Source organism: Pseudorca crassidens, chromosome 13 (genome assembly GCF_039906515.1).
Source record: "Pseudorca crassidens isolate mPseCra1 chromosome 13, mPseCra1.hap1, whole genome shotgun sequence".
In the NCBI taxonomy this organism is placed as follows: Eukaryota; Metazoa; Chordata; class Mammalia; order Artiodactyla; family Delphinidae; genus Pseudorca; species Pseudorca crassidens.
In genome coordinates, this window is record NC_090308.1 from 38,398,031 (window position 1) to 38,414,886 (window position 16,856).

A 16,856-nucleotide genomic window follows, 5' to 3' on the forward strand; every position below is an offset into this window, starting at 1 on the left:
AGAGCAATCATAAAAAAAAAAAATTGATGCATTAAAGCTTCAGCCATTCTGAAGGCAGGATATCAGGCAATTTGGCCCTAGGAATCCATTATCTTACTTCTCTACATCTTTATTAAACATAAGAAACACCATGATGAAAAGAACAATGAACTGCAAAGCATTCTACATATATCTTATCCCATGCAATTGTTTGATTCTAAGATTCGGGCTGGTATTTCGAGGACTGTCACTAACAAGCTGTGTAGCCCAGAAAGTCATTTCTCCTCCTGCAGCCTTGTTTTCTTCATATGCAGGCTAATCCTCCATTCTGGTTTGCCTAGTTTATTTACATTGTCCTGACTTCCCCTCTGGCTTAGCTTTCGTCATTTTCAAAAAGTCCCGGTGTTGACAATATATAAAGACATAAATGAGAACGTTTTCTCCTAAATCTTCCAGCAATAACATCCTGTCATCCACAGGCCCAATTTCGGAGTAAGGAAGGCCACTAAACGTGAATAGTAAACGTCTTATCAAAAAACCCACACAGGGCTTCCCTAGTGGCGCAGTGGTTGAGAGTCCACCTGCCGATGCAGGGGACACGGGCTCGTGCCCCGGTCCGGGAAGATCCCACATGCCGCGGAGCGGCTGGGCCCATGAGCCATGGCCGCTGAGCCTGCGCGTCCGGAGCCTGTGCTCCACAATGGGAGAGGCCACAACAGTGAGAGGTCCGCGTACCGCAAAAAAACAAACAAACAAAAAAAAACCCCACAAATTTCACCTAGGAGAACAGAGCTAGAACTATATATATATATATATATATATATATAACTATATAGATCTCAAAAACACGGTGTCGTGAAAAGCAGTGATATTATTTTTGTAAATTTTAAAAACACAAACCAGGACTAAATATTGGAATGGTTGCATAAATACGTGGGTAAAAGTATAAAATGGATGGGAACAACACACACTAATTTATAGATGCTTCTGAAAGAAGACTTAACTAATTGTGCCATTTTATTTCTTTAAAACGGAAGACTAAGCAAATATTATAAAATGAAATGTGTTAATTCTGAGAGGTGGGAGTTAATTCTATTCTTTGTTCTTAGCATTGTTTAAATGTCTCAATATATAAATTATACTAATAAAACACAGAACATGGATTACTAAAACTTTGAGTCTAAGAGTTAAGTGGAACGCTGGTGGGCCTGACTCCCTAGAGCCCCTCATTGTGTTGTCTTCAAGGGAGCCCTTCCCACATCAACGATCTCAATAACAGATCCAAGAACATTTTATCTTCAGAGATGAGTTAATCACCAACTCTCCATCCACAGCCCCTCACCATTTCATGTATGAATTCCTTGTGCTACTTTCCTTCCTAGTGGTACCAAGCTTCTGGAACTATCTCAGGTACCAGAGGTAGCCTGTTATAATTTCAGACAGCCATTCGTTTAATTAAATAAAAATATGTCTTTCTCTGATTCCCATCCACTCAACCTAGTTTTGCCTTTTCAATCATACAGATGATATTCCTCATATAATTGAAGAAAGTTAGCATGTCATCCCTGAGGACCTTCCCAAAGCATTAAACGTCAGCCACTCTTGATGTGACCCTCCTTGGGTCTCCTCATGGTCCTGTAGTCAATATTTCTCTGTATCTCTAGATCCTGCAGTTTACAAACCCCGGGGCATCGCAAAGTATCCTCAGTTCTGCACCCTCAGTGCTCACAACTGGCACAGAGTAAATGGGGCAAGTGCTCAATAAATACTGAATGAAGGAATGAGAAAATGCGTTTTGCAAACACTATGAACATTAAATGGCAGCTATTTTGATCACTAACAATTAGTGCTAAACTGTCAATGACCACCTCCTTTCTTTATATATATGTTTATATTTCTTTATATATACTTGTATGAATTATAAAACTATCTAGTTGAAATCCTTTACTCTCTTGGATACTATAATTCAAATTCAGCTGACCTTTTTAGATGGAACAATCCTGACTTCCATGTCATTATTTGGTCTTCTCTAGAATTCCATCTTTGAAATTTGCTCTGTGTCTATAGCACAGTATCCCAGAATGGGCTTCCCTTTTTTAAGCCTTCAAACAGTAGTGTATTTAGAATATAAGTCAGAACTTGCTGATTTATTAATTCTAACCCCAAAAAAATCAAGAAAAGAATTTTCAAACACAGTGCTAGGCATGCTGCTTGAGTCTCCTTTCTATTTTTATGTAAAAAAGTTTTAATATGTCTCATAGTCAAGTCTATCAATCTTTAATTATGGTTTTTGCCTTTGATGTCATATTAGACAAGATTATAAATTATTCACCTATTTTTCAGTTATATCTCATTCTTCTTCTTCAATTAATCTGATATTTATCTGTATTTTGTATAAATAAAAGATTCAACTTTACAATTTTTCCTAACAATAACTAATTATTTGAATTGTATTCTTGTAATAATACCTTCTCCACCAACATGAAATTCTGTGTTTATTATATGTTACCCTTATATGCTTAAGTCTATTTGGGGAATTTTCAAGATGATTTAGCCTCTCCTAAGTCTCTATTTTAGTAAAAAGTAACATACTGCCTTAGTAATAGTAATTTTATAATATGTTTTAATACTTGGAATTATAAGTTCTTTCTTCATTATTATTCTTTTTCAAAAATTTGCTTTTCCCAGTCTGTTCATTCCTCCAGATGAATTTTAATAATCATTTTGCCAATCTCTCCCTAAAAATCTCTTTGTGGTTCTATATGGAATTGCATTAACTTTATAAATTAATTTGGGGAAGCTAACATCATTACATTATTTATTATTCTCATCCAGGAATACAATACCAATCTCCATTACTGCTAATCTTATTTTGTGTTTCTCAACAAAATGTTATTTTCTTCATTTAAGTCTTGTACATTTCTATTATAGCTTACTCATAGATATGGGATTTTTTCATCATGTTTTCTATTTGTAGCTCTCATAGAAAAGTCGATTGATTTATACACATTTATCTTTTGTATGACCACTTAACTGAAGTCTCTTATTCTAATAGTTCTCCAGTTGATTTTCTTGGGATTTGTAGTAAATTCATATAAACACACACACACACACACACACACACACACATATATGTGTGTGTGTGTGTGTGTATATATATATATATACACACACTTTTTTTAAGGAGAAAAGATGTCATCTCTTTTCTAATAATTGTGAACTTTGAGAGACAGCATATGATAGGATTTAAAATTAAAGATTCATGAGTTAAGCCACTTGAGTGCTTATTCATCTCTACCACTTATTAGCTATGTGACCTTGGCCAAGTTACTTAGCTTCTCTGGGCCTCAACTTCCTCATTTGTAAAATGAGAATTATAGTAGTCAATATTCCCTAGGATTGTTATGAAGATTAAATGAATTAATATTTGTAAAGTATTTAGAACAGTTTCTAGTATATATATTAAGAAATTTTAAAACATTAGTCATTTAAAAAATTTTATTGCATTGGCTAGAATTTATAGAATGATGTTAACTATAAGTGATGAAATAGGGCATGTAGTAAGTGTCTACGGTTTTTCTGTTTTTTCTGCTTTTTCACAATTTAAAAATACCTCTCTATACCTAAATTACTATGTTGTATATATGCATGTTCTTAAAAGAAATATAGTTACATTTTATCAAATGTCATTTGAAATCTATTAGGAGGTAAAAATAGCAGTTTTATCCTTTAGTCTATGACTGTGAAATTACAATAAATTTCTCAATATTGAAGCACATGTACATTTCTAGAATAAACACGATTTTCTTGTATTATTCTATTTTGTTGATTTCTACATTCCTGTATTTAGTATTTCAGTGAATTTTTGTGATTTTCTTTTTTGTGCTACTTTTTTTAGTGTTTTTAATTTTTTTGTTTTTTAGTTAACTGTTTTTTTAGTTAAGTGCTTTTCATTAAATGAATCAGAAAAATGTTTCATCTCTTTTGTAAAGTTCATACAGTATGGGATAATATGTTCCTTAAAAATGTGTATTTTCAACCATCGATTATAAATACCTGATGCAAACAAGATACTTTGCTCATCTAAACAGAGTATTTTAGCTCCTGCCGAATCTCCCTATCCAAGCTGGTCAAGGACATAGGCTTAAGCATCAGACAAAATCTGGCTCAAATCCTAATTTCAGCACCCACTAGCTAAATGTGTGCACTTGGCAAGGTACACTTTTGTCACAGGGAATAACTATGCCTTCTTTACTTTTCCCACACAGTTATCGTGAGGATTACATGAGATTATGTTTATAAAGCACTATCCACTCCACTCACAATAAAGACTCAATTATTTTATGTTAGTCTTAATTTTCTTTAAATACAAAATTAATGTTTACAAATGTACGTGCTGGTTTTTCTTAGTATGGAGATTTCAATTGTTTATATAGAAATATAAATGCTTTTTGATACAATTTTTTCATGACATTAGTTCATAATAAAAGGTAGATTTCAATTAAAACATGTTATTCTCCACTGACACAAACTTAAAAAGTTGACAAGAAAGTAGTAAAATGCTCAGATAATAAGAAAATGAACCCACTGCCACTGTCTAAATGAAATCGCAATGGGTTAATAGGAAAACTGTACTGGTTTTCAGAAAACCAGGCAATGAGCCTAAACCAAATGTAACGTCTTCCACTCTTTCCTGTTCCCTTGGAGCTTTGTTCTCATGGGAATCCAAGAGTGGGAGGAGGCTTCCCACAGGCTGAGGTTTACTCCATGGTCTCTGATCTGCCATCTTCACTGCAACAGGGGAGCAAATCTCTCACTGAGTGGGAAAACACAGTCCTGAGGGGCTGGAGGGGCCTCAAATACAACAGCAGCACACAGAAAACTGTTTCTCAAAAAAGCATTAGAGATTTATATCCACCAGTCAGTGTCATCAAGACTATTTACTTGTATGTATTGATAACAAAGCTGTCACTATGGTCTCTAAGGAGATCCGTATTAGGTGAGTAGTAAGTTTATAGGATCTGATCGGTAATACTATAAGCTTTTCTTCTGTTTTAAAGGATATAAATTTAAAACATTATTTTGGTGGGCTAGCTGTCTCCGTGGAGAACAATTTAAATAAGCTCAGCTAAGAATGTAAATATTAAACCAAGCTCAGTCTCTGTACTAATCACTGGCCCCTGGCAGACACAGGATGGAAATGCCTAGCTCAAGTTCTTGGCATGCATGCTATTAATTTGACATTAACAATAGACCCTATCAAGCTTCCATTTAACCATATTGATCTGTTTTCTAAAATAAAAACCTCCCACTTTATACTTTTTCCTTGCTGTCCTCTGGCTTTATAACAACAAAGATATTTTCAGGGACACCCTCAATAGCAGGATTGATGGATCAAAAGCGTACCCACCTCTGTCTTTTCTGCCCCCTGTGTGGCCTCAATAACTTGATAGTTTCCAGCTCCCCCCAGATTTCTCTTGAGTGCTTTTTCAGTATACCATGACCCCTGAAGGAAACAAAGGGAAAAAAAGATGTATTAAGATAAACATCCTCCTTCCTTGTCTCTTTCAGGAAAGAACAAATGGTTCCTTGAGCAACAACATCCAATTTAATGACAAAATGAGACACAATTTTAAAACAACTGTTCATTGTTGTTTTTTCATTCCTCATCCTGATTTCTTTTATACCTTTCAGATTTATAACAGGAGCAGGATAAATTTCCTTGAGTAAGCAGCTCAGCAGTCTCATAAATGAGGAGTGTGTTTCCTGTTATTATTTTGTTCCCTTTTCAAACACACCAATTGTATTCTGATCAATCTTTCTTGTGTTTTGCCCCAAGACCATGTAACACAGGCAGTCAAAGACGTACCTACTAAATAGTAAAATCAACAGTATAGCAAAATATATTTTTTTCTTCAGCTTTTCAACTTTCCATTGAAAATAGTTTCACTAGCTGAGTGACAGCCTTTCTCAGATGTGTGACTTGAAAAGCCATAAATCCCTGCTTTTGAATTTCAATGCCAAGAAGCAAGGACATTGTTTTCCTCAATTATATAATATGGAGATTGGAACTCTGGAAGAGAAAATCCACCCAATAAAACCTGGCCCACACATAATGCCTCAGCATCAAAAGGTAACTTGAAATTTTGCTATGAATAGGCATCTGATGCACTTGCATGGTTTTCCTGTTCCTATCCTTTTAGATATTTCTATATCAAAAGCCCCCACTTTAAAACTAATAATACAGAAACCAACTGAGTTATTTTCATTTCCATATATACTCCTGAAGAGGTGGCTACAACCGATCGCTGGGTAAACCAGGCTCCCTTTAACTCAGGCAGTCTATATATTTGAGCAGACACATAACAAATGCTTAGTTGTCCTAGATGAGAGAGCCATGTTTCTTTCCTGTTATGGAAATCATCTGTTCCTTTTTCTATAAAGCGTGAAGCCAGGAATGTCAATATTCCTATGCTTGTATGTGCTAACTTTACTAGGGTTATTCAGAGCAGGAGAGAGTCTAGTGCTGTTTGCTGTTTTCTTCTCTCCTTTCTATCTAATAAACCACCAAATTCTGTCTATTCCAGGCTCAAAATTGTCCTTGAACTCACTCTTCCTTCCAATTCCATTCCCACAGGCACCATCAAATTCCACCCTCCTCACCCACACCTGCCTCCATCCCATCAATTCTTACAGAGATTATGATATCTCTCACTAGTCTCCCTGGTTTGAGAAACAACCCTTCCAGTCCATATTCTACAGCCCACCACTCACTTTGGGATAATAACTGAACTTGTGATTGGTATAAAACCCAGGAATTATACGTGGTAGAAGTATTTCACCATGATTCTCAAAAAAAGTCTTTTTCTCCAAATGCCAATAGCATGTTAGCCATCTTTCAAGTTCATCTGTAAATAATTTCATTACTGTTCTTTCCTCTGCTTCCCACATTTCCTTATAGCTTACAAGTAAGCCAGTAAAAGAAAGTCCTCAGGGCTTGTAACACAGAGGGAGAAGCACTGAACTCAGTTCTAGTTCCAGCTTATCCCTGTATCAGCTGTTGACTTTGAGGAATCATCTTTTTTGTAGGTAAATGACAGAGCCTTGCTTATCAAATGGAATGGAAATATTTACCCTGCTTATCTCTCCACGTTGTTTTGGGAATCAAGAAAGATCACATACAATAAAATACACATATGCAATGTTATTTTATTACTCTTCCTGAAGTACTACAAAAGCAAAAAATGTGTTTCTTGTGTTTAACACTAGACTCAGTTTGGGGGTCCTAGAAAGGTAGCTGTGATCACACTCCCAAGACTTACAGCTTCCTTTTGGGAGTGTGATGGTCTCAAGAGTTTTGTTTTGGCTTGCAAAGGAATAATAAAATACCAAAGGAATCATACTCTAGCATATTTGGATTCCCAAGACATACTGAAATCAAAAAGAGGAAGAAAAGGAAAAGGGCCTCAAAACAATGAGAAATCTTAATTGGCTGAAACTGCCATTTAATTAAAATAACTCAACTGTCACTTATGGCACAAATGTTAATACAATCTCTTTAAAACCCAGCTGAATCCTCCAGATATCACTGGACACTTTGCAATAGGAAATACAAGCCCATTCCCTATCACTGTATTGTAGGTTTTTAATTGGAGAATGTATAATGTGTACAACAGGATGAGTTCATTTTGCTTCTAAAGAGGAAATAAAAAATATCAACCTGAATATCACTCCACATATAAGCAGGACTGTAGCCTCCGTTTAAGTAGGTTTTATTTTAGACTAAAAAAAACCCACCAAAGGCATATATTTGAACTCATGCATCTAAACAGACCAATGAAAGTGTAGAAATTAAGTGCAGAAGGGGAAGCAGAGAATGGTAGGAATAAAGTCCACAGCTGTGTTTTCTTAAAATCCGGTGAGAGGAATGTTAATCAAAGTTCACAAAGTTTAAATTCTCCTTTGAACTGCATAGGTATAATCAAGTAAAGAAACACAACCCTCACTGAAGTATAATTTTTTTAATTTGAAATTATTGTCCCATATTAAGAAGGTAAGTTTGTTCATTCATTCATCCAGATACTCAAAAACCAATACTTACTGATTAGACTTTGTACAAGATGTGATAAAATGTGCTGGTTTGAACCCCTTGGCCACATGGGGCTAGCAACAAATACCAAAAGAATTGCACAAATAGGCCATATTAAAAACTTCCTGTTTCTTCCAACCAGAATGCATATCATCCCCCTGTGCTCTCACTAGTAGGCTCTGGGCCATCCTTAAAAGCCCAACTCAAAGGTTGCTGCTTTTGTAAAGCTCTTTGGAACTGCACAGGTTTGGTGTGAGTCGTAACCCCTGCCCCTAAATCACTTTGTTCATAACTCTCTGATGCACTTATCACGGTTGACTTCACATGACAGCTCTGTGTGTGTCAGTCTCCCCTACCAGGCGGTGAACATCTCAAATGGCAATTTTTTATTCATCCATCTACAGCACTTGGCACAATATATTGTAGGTACTCAATTAGTGATTATTGAATGGAAAATTCATACATCTTTACTTGCATGAGCAAAAGGTATAGAATAACTTTAAAAGGAAGAGTTGCAAATATTTTACACTTATTCTTGCTACATGTAGTTCTAAAAAGATGAATTTATACCATGAACTTATACCTTTGTGAAAATATGGAAAATTCATGTATTTATAAAAGTGGTCACAACAAAATTAGCATTATTCTCTTCAAATTCCTTTATTTACTTATACTTAAATTTCCCTCTTCTGACCCTTAGATTAGTATCCTCTATTTTTTCCTACTTGATTGATTTGTATATGCTTGATTTCTATAATTGTGATAGCTTTTAAGCTAACCTACTAACCAGATCCTTGGCAACTGCTACATTTTCAAAAGCTTTAATAGCTATTGTATATACATAAAATTGCAAATAACCTGTTTTATCCCTTCCATCTTTCAGCAAATATTATTACCTACCATGTGGTAGATGCCACAGAGAAAACAAAGACCCTGTTTCAGGGGACAGAGGGTTACAGCTAGAGCAAGCGATAAGAAATATACAAAAATGACCAAAATCAGAAATCTAAGTGCCATATCTCTAATTTATCTAAAATTATTAATTAAAAAAATTTTTTGAATGAAGCCTCAGTAGCTGAAGAATGAATTAAGAGGAACTGATGAAGATGACTAAGAATCAGAAATACAATCATGTTTCAGATTCATTTAATACTAATAGTTAAACATCCTGTCTGTCTCCTAAGATTCAAGTCAATACCATAACCATAGGCAAAGTAAAATCAGGTTTTCTTGTTTTTTGATATTGAGCTGCATGAGCTGCTTGCAAATCTTGGAGATTAATCCTTTGTCAGTTGCTTCATTGGCAAATATTTTCTCCCATTCTGAGGGTTGTCTTTTCATCTTGTTTACGGTTTCCTTTGCTGTGCAAAAGCTTTTAAGTTTCATTAGGTCCCATTTGTTTATTTTTGTTTTTATTTCCATTTCTCTAGGAGGTGGGTCAAAAAGGATCTTGCTCTCATAGAGTGTTCTGCCTATGTTTTCCTCTAACAGTTTTATAGTGTCTGGCCTTACATTTAGGTCTTTAATCCATTTTGAGTTTATTTTTGTGTATGGTGTTATGGAGTGTTCTAATTTCATTCTTTTACATGTAGCTGTAAAGTTTTCCCAGCACCACTTATTGAAGAGGCTGTCTTTTCCCCACTGTATATTCTTGCCTCCTTTATCAAAGATAAGGTGACCATAAGGTGCGTGGGTTTATCTCTGGGCTTTCTATCCTGTTCCATTGATATATATTTCTGTTTTTGTGCCAGTACCATACTGTCTTGATTACTGTAGCTTTGTAGTATAGTCTGAAGTCTGGGAGCCTGATTGCTCCAGCTCCGTTTTTCTTTCTCAAGATTGCTTTGGCTATACGGGGTCTTTTGTGTTTTCATACAAATTGTGAAATTTTTTGTTCTAGTTCTGTGAAAAATGCCAGTGTAGTTTGATAGGGATCGCATTGAATCTGTAGATTGCTTTGGGTAGTAGAGTCATTTTCACAATGGTGATTCTTCCAATCCAAGAAAATGGTATATCTCTCCATCTATTTGTTTCATCTTTAATTTCTTTCATCAGTGTCTTATAATTTTCTGCATACAGGTCTTTTGTCTCCTTAGGTAGGTTTATTCCTAGATATTTTATTCTTTTTGTTGCAGTGGTAAATGGGAGTGTTTTCTTAATTTCACTTTCAGATTTTTCATCAGTAGTGTACAGGAATGCAAGAGATTTCTGTGCATTAATTTTGTATCCTGCTACTTCACTGATTAGCTCTAGTAGTTTTCTGGTAGCATCTTTAGGATTCTTTACGTATAGTATCATGTCATCTGCAAACAGTGACGGCTTTACTTCTTCTTTTCCAATTTGGATTCCTTTTATTTCTTTTTCTTCTCTGATTGCTGTGGTTAAAACTTCCAAAACTATGTTGAATAATAGTGGTAAGAGTGGGCAACCTTGTCTTGTTCCTGATCTTAGTGGAAATGGTTTCAGTTTTTCACCATTGAGGATAATGTTGGCTGTGGGTTTGTCATATATGGCCTTTATTATGTTGAGGAAAGTACCCTCTTCCAAAAATGGGCAGAAGACCTAAATAGACATTCCTCCAAAGAACATATACAGATTGCCAACAAACACATGGAAGAATGCTCAACATCATTAATCATTAGAGAAATGTAAATCAAAACTACAATGAGATATCATCTCACACCAGTCAGAATGGCCATCATCAAAAAATCTACAAACAATAAATGCTGGAGAGGGTGTGGAGAAAAGGGAACCCTCTTGCACTGTTGGTGGGAATGTAAATTGATACAGCCACTATGGAGAATAGTATGGAGGTTCCTTAAAAAACTAAAAAATAGAACTACCATACGACCCAGCAATCCCAGTATTGGGCATATACCCTGAGAAAACCATAATTCAAAAAGAGTCACGTACCAAAATATTCATTGCAGCTCTATTTACAATAGCCAGACATGGAAGCAACCTAAGTGTCCATTAACAGATGAATGGATAAAGAAGATGTGGCACATATATACAATGGAATATTACTCAGCCATAAAAAGAAACGAAATTGAGTTATTTGTAGTGAGGTGGATGGACCTAGAGTCTGCCATACAGAGTGAAGTAAGTCAAAAAGAGAAAAACAAATACCGTATGCTAACATATGTATATGGACTCTAAAAAAATAAAAAAGAAAGAAAATGGTCATGAAGAACCTAGTGGCAAGACAGGAATAAAGACACAGACCTACTAGAGAATGGACTTGAGGATACAGGGAGGTGAAAGGGTAAGCTGGGGCAAAGAGAGAGAGTTGCATGGACATATATACACTACCAAACGTAAAATAGATAGCTAGTGGGAAGCAGCAGCATAGCACAGGGAGATCAGCTCCCTGCTTTGTGACCACCTAGAGTGGTGGGATAGGGAGGGTGGGAGAGAGGGAGATGCAAGAGGGAGGAGATATGGGGATATATGTTTATGTATAGCTGATACACTTTGTTATACGGCATAAACTAATACACCATTGTAAAGCAATTACACTCTAATAAAGATGTTAAAAAATTAGGTTTTCTAATAATTAAAAATGTAATGCTTGAACTGTAATATTGCTTTTACATAACAACTTGGCAAAGTTGACCAAGAGTCTTTAAAATGTTGACCAGCTTTGACCCCACAATCCCACTATGAAACTCCCTTGACCTTTTAGGTCCCTAGGATAACCCTCTTTTTACTTTGTTTTTGCTGCTGCTGGGAGAGGAGAAAAAAAGATTTTAGCATTCAATAAACACCTGTTCTGTGTCATGAGCCTTGCTAGACGCTTTGCATTTTATTCCACTTAATCACAGTTAATCTTTGTTTTAAAAAAAAAAAAAAGAAAAATGGACTTTTTTCAAAGCTTAAAGATGGTGAGATACCTCCCTAAGGTCACACAGCTAATAAGTCACAGAGGCAGGGTGCAAGTTCAGCTCTGACTAGAAAGCCTGCGTGATCCACTAGGCATCATTGCTTCACAATATTCCTGGACTCTTGACCTAGTTTTACATACAACTTTTCACCTGTATTATTTTTCTCATGACTAAACAGCAATTCCTTGATCCTTGTATCTCAGAGCTCTAAGAAACATGACTTTTTTGGAGAATTGATCAAAAACAATTCACTTATTCATTTCCTCTATTTTTTCTTTTAACCATTTCCTCTTCCTTCACATCTCATATACCAAAGAAAATATACCTAACATCTCATCCTGAAGAGAAACAACTTCAGTGCTAAATGCCTACTGAATTTATTTTGCAAATTCATAGAATTTGGATGGATATAAAAAACTTTGATTTAAAAGGTTTCTGGCTGCGGACTATAGACCCAAAGAATAAATTAAACAGACTTTGTTTAGTAAAAGATTTCATAGTTTTCACTCTCTTTTTCATTCTCTCATTATATCATTATAACCTAAAAACAAGTTTGTTGTGAATACCGTTTCATGTTGCCCTCATGAAATAATATGGTGCTCAAAGTATAGCATAATGATTGAGAAGCAGAGTTTCTGCAGACAGACTTTCTGATTATAAATCTTTAGTGTATACATCTGGCCTGGTTACTTGACCTTTCTGGGCAGGTCTAGACTTCTCCACATGTAAAATATCCATAATAATAGTACCTCTCGTATACAGTTGTTGAGGAGTTAAATGACATACTAAATTTAATTTGTATAGAACAGTACCTGGCACATACTGTGCTTAATATGCTTTCGATTTATTAATACTCTTATATAACAAAGATAAATAGAACACTTATGATATGAATGATATATATGATAAAAACAATAAAAAGTTCACATTTAAATATTAAGTAGCTTTAAAAATAAGGCATCTTAAAAAACATTTAAATTTTCTTACTGTTGATATACTATCTCAGTTGTACTCTAATTGAATGGCTTAGACACATTAGTGTGTGTGCATGTACATGTGTAAAACAAAAATCTGTGTGTAATTCTTATGAGGAATTTTTAAGTTTTCAAGTATTTTTTTCAAAAAGAATATAGGTCCCTCAAAGAGCGCAGACCCCAATGCCAACAAAGAAACCTCCCACTTTGTACCCAAAGCCCTGCTTCCTGAAACCTTTACAGGCAAACAGTTACAGCACAAGGCCAGAAATACTGAATGAAAAAATAGGGAGAGAGGGAGATAAGAAAAGATTACAGCACTTCTATCTAGCTGGCCAGTGTTATTTCTCTGTGATGGATGTTCATTCCTCTGCTTCACGCTTTAGCCTTTCATGCAGCTGTGTGTTACTCCAAAATATTGAAAGAGCTCAATTTTGGCCATTAAAATATGTTTCTGGATCTCCAGGAGAAGGTTTACTTAATATGGGCAACTTTAAATCCTAAAAGAAGAACTTACCCTTCTTACAAGAGCTGATTAGTTTTGACATTTTATCCACTCTCCTGAAGAGTCATTTATGGGCTATGTTAAATACTAAAAAATAAAGTAAGATGTGGTCCTGGTGAATCTTCTACAACAGAGAGAAAACTCAAAGCAGTATCTCAAATATTAGTAGCAAGTTCTTGCATTGATATTGAGTCAAATACTCTGCCATGCAGGCCCACTTGACCAGATCGGAGTTTAGCTTGTTGGTTTTTCTCAAATATAAATATTTCCTTGTTAATAGGGAAAGTTACATATTCCATGAGGCATAAAGAAAAATTACTTTCCATTGACCCAGAAAACTTACCTTGCAACTATGCCTGAAGGAGAAAGGAACTGGAATGAGAGTATTTGAAAAAAGAACTCTGGCTGCCACAGCTACCTACCTTGCTCTAAGTTCATGTTTAATTAAATTTACATCAGTAATTCCATAAATTGCTTTCATGTTCATAGAACTTAAGTTATCATCTTTGATTCTAAGATCAGACACTTACTGCTAACAACGCTTGTGCCTCTGAGGGAGGCTTGGCCCTCTGCCAGGCTGTACTGCTTCTCCCATGGAGATGGGCCCACCACGACTATACAACTCCATGGGGGACAATGGGACACCACCAGCCCCCTGGTTGCTCAGCAACAACCCATTATGACTGCTCCTCTTGGACTGCTAGGCAACAGCACTGAGCCTGACCCGGCTGCTCCCAGGCACTGCCTCTCAAGAGGGCCAGGTTAACAGGAGGCCAAGGGCCCTAAGTGACTAGTTACATAATCTAACACATTTCTCGGGATGCTCTCCAACTAAAAAATCAGAGCAGAGTTAGTTCCTACCCTGAAGGGTACCCTTGACAGTATCCTTAATTTAAACTCTACCCTTGAATCTTTAGAGAAGCTGACAGAAAACTAATGCATCAGAGTCAAAATCTGTGGCCAAAAAAAGTCTATTAAAAAAATCCCACACACATACATAAAGGAGGCCATTCTTTTTTTTAATCACGTTTAAAATATGACTTTCAAACCTTTCTTAATTTCAAAGAATTTTACTATTTACATACTTTCTGTTAACAGGCCCCCCAAAATGGGGAAAATATATTAAACCACTTACTTTTATGGTAAGACTGTTCCTTAAATAGCTTAACACATAACTCTAGGTATAGCAATTTCTAGGAAAGATCTTCAATTCTTATCTATAGTTTAACCCACATTTATGTCTTCTTAGTTCTAGACTTTTAACAAATAGAAATTAGGCATATTTTTCCATCCGTTAGCTGACCTACCTTTTAGAACAAGGGCAACAACCCAGTCAACCAACCTAAAAACTTACCCACACATGGAAACATGAGTCCAGCCTTGCTCCCGTCTCCTCTACTGTCACTTTCCTCTTTGTTGTGGAAAAAGAGATGTGTGCTCCAAGAGACGTGGACTCACTGCCAGTCTACCACGGTACAAATACGATTCTACTGCTCCACTTATTCAAAACCTTCAGTCAACTCCAAGCAATTTACCGTGAAATGCAAGGCACTTCTGAATCTACTTCCCTTTGAATTTCCACCCATATCCGCAGCTGTCCAATATACTGATCTAATTATAGTTCCCTAAATACATCACACATTTTAAGCCTCTTTCCTCTTCCTAGGACATATTCCTCTTTGCCTGGCAAACTAGTGGTTATCTTTCAAGATCTAGCAATAACATCACCTCCTCTGAGACACTGTCCCTGGTTTTAGAATTTCTTATAACCATCTCTGAGCATCTTCTACGTGATTCACACTGCTATAGCAGCATTAGTCACACTGTTTCACAGTAATTTACTTACTCAACATTAATCCCATGTCCTTCAAGGGCTAGGACCTTGTTCTGTTCAACTTGGTCTCCTTGGTGCCTGGCATATTCCTTTGCATTAAGAAGCTGTTTACACTATGGCTTTATTAATGATTAGAGAACAAAACTCCTAGGCAAAATTGTAAAATAGATGAGGAGTGGGCATTATTAACCTCTTAATTAACCAGGGATGGGTAATAAAGCAATTCAAATCAAAACAAAAACTTAATCTCCTGACTTCTGGGCTGGTCCTCTTCCTAAATTATGATGAATCATTGAGAGCAAATAAGTAGATACCTCTGCAGTGATCCAATCCATCCAGTAATATGGCTAAAATAATCAGATTTCCTGTGTCCCTTTTTTTTTTGCGGTACGCGGGCCTCTCACTTTTGTGGCTCCTCCCGTTGCGGAGCACAGGCTCCAGACGCGCAGGCTGAGCGAGCATGGCTCACGGGCCCAGCCGCTCCGCGGCATGTGGGATCTTCCCAGACTGGGGCACGAACCCGTGTCCCCTGCATCGGCAGGCGGACCCTCAACCACTGCGCCACCAGGGAAGCCCCTGTGTCCCCTTTATTATAATCATAATAACATGAAATTCAAGGGAGCTACATGGTCAGGTAACCAAATCACTAAAAGGTGGTCTGGAGCTGGTCTCAGGGAAGATAATTTCCCATTCAGATTAGCAACTCTTAAAGCAGTTTTTGCAGGAATCTTGGTACAAGTAAAGTAGGGAAGAGAGCAGAAAAGAAACCAAAAATTTTAGAGCTAAATAGAAAGCAAGAAAAAGCTATTCTAATTTTAAAAACCTCCTAAGAAATACTTCACAAAACAGCACTTACTCAACATCTGTCTCCTGCAAAGCACTAATTTAAAAAAAAAAAAAAGGAACATGAGCAAACAACACACAAAAGCCCACAAATGCAGCAGCCAAGAGTAACAGCATGAAGCCACTCAACCTCTTACTTCACCACTTCAGTAGCTAAAGATATAGGCCTCCATTTTCAAATATAACAATGCTTTTATGCTTTTTCTACAACTTCTTAGGTTCACATATGTGTTTATCTAAGATACTGCCAAATTTCTGATATTAGCAGTAACGTGATTGTCTAAAATAATCCATGCAATCCAAACTCTAATCAACGGACATCTAAATTTTTAGCTTATCTGTGTTAAGCTGAGAGGGAATTCTTAGTCTATTACAAGCTTGTGGTTCTAAATACCCCTAAGTCTGTGCTTCATCAAAACTAGGAAACCTGCACCCTTGGAAATACTAGAATGTACGCACAACCACAAGATAAACTTTGTTTATCAAAGGAGTCTTATTGACAGTATATATTTAAAGCATGTTTTTATACTAAAACAAAATGAACACATTATAGAGTGCATAATGTATACAAATATGTAAGATGAATATGAAATGTCAAAGAAACTTTGTACTTTTCTATGGAGCACTGTGAGTTATGCCTCTAGATTTCTGGGAGTTCTTTGGTGGAAAAGCGTGAGAAGCCCTACTCTAGGGGATTCCCTCCCAGATGCTGAGGAAAAGATTACTTTCATGTAAAAAATATACATCA

The 16,856-nt window shown here is 36.2% G+C and overlaps 1 protein-coding gene across 4 annotated transcripts in view; it reads right to left on the minus strand.

Annotated features, from left to right (window-relative positions):
• PKIB (cAMP-dependent protein kinase inhibitor beta) overlaps window positions 1–16,856 on the minus strand; it is a 102,901-nt gene that overhangs the window by 73,726 nt on the left and 12,319 nt on the right. For 2 of the 4 annotated variants that reach the window (XM_067702234.1, XM_067702230.1), the window contains exon 2: window positions 5,390–5,485. The exons of 1 other annotated variant lie outside the window; for it this stretch is intronic. The gene's annotated coding sequence lies outside the window, so the exon portion shown is untranslated. Of the gene's footprint in view, window positions 1–5,389; window positions 5,486–16,856 lie in introns of those variants that run through there. One more of the 4 variants, XM_067702229.1, reaches the window with a different exon arrangement.